Raw genomic sequence first — 2500 nt, 5'->3', positions numbered from 1 at the left:
TGTCAACAAGTATATATTGTAAATTACCTTACACAGGTTTTTACAGAGTCCGCAAGTCCTAAAATGGACAATAATGTGTAAGAACATAATATAGTCAATATTAAGACCTTACAAAGTACTTTACGGCATCAATGTAAGATCTTACTGATCACTTCAAAACAAGCAAGAAAATTATAAAATAGAGGGAATCATAATTCACACAGGGGTTCTACAACTTAAATGGGAATCAAATTCTAGGTTTGGGGTTAAAGTTAGTTTTGACCCAGACAGGATGGAATAGTTCCGCAGTTCCCAATATAAAGACTTTACAAAAAATATTTCCCTTTGACTTGGTAAAGTTTAAAATATGTTTACTTATATTAAATATGCACATAAAATTCTGAAAAGAGTCACTCGATTCTTATTCGAATGACTAATACAAATACTTTGTTAAAGGTCAATGAATGAATTCTAAGTACAAAGTATGAGTGACTGGGATTAGGTAAAGGCAGAGGTAACGCTAGTCCAAGAAGTGAAAACTGGACCTAATGTTTTTCGATGCAAAATACCATGGCATTGCTAGTTTACCATAGCTAAAGTTTAAAGATAAGAAATTCTATCTGCATATGCAAAAAAATATATATATCCATCACATCATTTTCTTTCTTACTACATAGGCTACTCCTTACATCACATTAAGTGTCTAACACAGTAACCGACTTCACAATGATAAGCAACCATCCAGCATCCAACACAAACACTGAAGGTGGTAATGAAAACCATCTCAAAATCATACTCCATGAGTGGTTGGTGGTGACTCTTCCTTATTTTATCTCTTAACCAAAACTGCTCACTCCAAATTAGCACTGCCGTGTATATCAAAGCTTCTGAAACAAGGTAAGCTCTCAAAATTTATAAAAGCTAAACAAAATCTCTAATCTGGCTGGTAATATCATTTCTAAATGGACGTTATGTGCTGCATTCAGGTATAATGAATTTTAAGCAAAGGAATTTGAAAGTTTATGTGCATTTCCCTAAAGATATACTGCATACAAGAATCAAGTTACCTACAATAGAAAATATACTACCCAAAAAAATTATTCTAAGTGCTTCATTAATATTTTACCATTCTAGCAAACATATATCCATAATACTAGACTGTAGACTTCTGAGCACTTTATACTTTCCCTCAAACTTATGTTATCTGTAGATGGAAGCTTTGTGAATGAATTGCGCAACTGTGACTTTATTGCATTCCCATAACAGCCATGGAAATCTACTGCACGCAAGTTTCTTAATCTTACAATTCATTTTCTATAAATATCCAGCATAAGAATGTGAAGCAAATTGAAACTCCATACAATCTTAATTTTAATTTCTGTTCGTATATAAGTGACATAGTCATATTATCTAAAGGATGAACAATCCAAGCTTTCTTATATGTACAGGAGCTGTACAAGTTTCTACACTGCATTAAAATTGTACAGGGCCAGCTAAATCAAAGCAATTCCATTATTTTGACAGTATGATTAAAAAATATAATTTAAGGCTAATATTTGACACTTTCCCAAAAAGGTGGTTTTATCATTAATGTTGTGACCACTTTCATTTAGTAATTCAAAACTCACAGACCTTCCTTATATGTAAATGCACTTATTTCCAAGTTGATATGTGCAAAATAAAAATAGTAATTTATTCAGATATAATTTAGTTTTCCTCTAGTGTTCCATTTTCCTAACACAAGACTTATCACTTTACATAGTGGGTTGCATAACAAGTTCTTGAGTTCTTATGTTGGTCTTTGAATCTTAATAGCACAATGACGAACTGCAAAGAGCCTCAAGAATTTACATCCTTGAGTAATCAGTTTGAGCTTTTATTTCCCTTACTTCTGCCGTTCAGAACTTCATAATCTATGATATTGTGCGAACTGTCTATGATAAACTGTAAATAAATAGTGCTTTTAAAGCAACTTTTGCAATGGCAATAACATTCACATTTTTTGCAGATACTGAAAAGGTTGACTTCCAGTAGCAAATTAAGAAAAATCCCCCAAATACCAATACATTTATGCATCTAAAGACTAGTTTCAAAACTGTAAATACCTGCATATCTTACATTAATTTTTGCTGAGGACAATGTTATTTGTTCAGTGGTTTTTAAAGACTTTGCACTGACATCAGCATGAAAATTTATTACTCTCAAAGTTCTGAGATTGTCATTAAACCTTGAAAATCAGTAATAAATAATTTAAAAAGTAAAATAAAAAAAATAACAATACTGATTACTATGAAGGCTTTGAATAATACATTTTTAAATGTACTTTGCTACCACATCATGACTCCCTCCCCATCCCACCTTTATATAAAATAATATATATCATTCCACAAAAAATGCAGGATATAATAGCTAAGCAGGCAAAACACAGGATTCCATTTTTCTTTTGTTTCCCCCTCATCTTAAATAAAAAAATAATAATAACACAAGAGGTAAATCTGCAATGTATAACAGGTGGACTATA

General features: G+C 31.6%; 1 protein-coding gene and 1 long non-coding RNA gene across 21 annotated transcripts in view; one reads left to right on the top strand and one right to left on the bottom strand.

Annotated features, from left to right (window-relative positions):
• Slik (Sterile20-like kinase) overlaps nucleotides 1-2500 on the bottom strand; it is a 52363-nt gene that overhangs the window by 38 nt on the left and 49825 nt on the right. For all 20 annotated transcript variants that reach the window (XM_070145335.1, XM_027380700.2, XM_070145373.1 and 17 more), the window contains one exon: nucleotides 1-2500. This exon is cut by the window's left edge and continues 38 nt beyond it; it is cut by the window's right edge and continues 424 nt beyond it. The gene's annotated coding sequence lies outside the window, so the exon portion shown is untranslated.
• LOC138868013 (uncharacterized) overlaps nucleotides 1-2500 on the top strand; it is a 129515-nt gene that overhangs the window by 125740 nt on the left and 1275 nt on the right. The window lies entirely within an intron of this gene.

This window comes from Penaeus vannamei, chromosome 3 (assembly GCF_042767895.1).
Source record: "Penaeus vannamei isolate JL-2024 chromosome 3, ASM4276789v1, whole genome shotgun sequence".
In the NCBI taxonomy this organism is placed as follows: domain Eukaryota; kingdom Metazoa; phylum Arthropoda; class Malacostraca; order Decapoda; family Penaeidae; genus Penaeus; species Penaeus vannamei.
The sequence above is the reverse complement of the archived record's forward strand: the minus strand, read 5'-3'. Positions and strand labels throughout refer to the sequence as shown.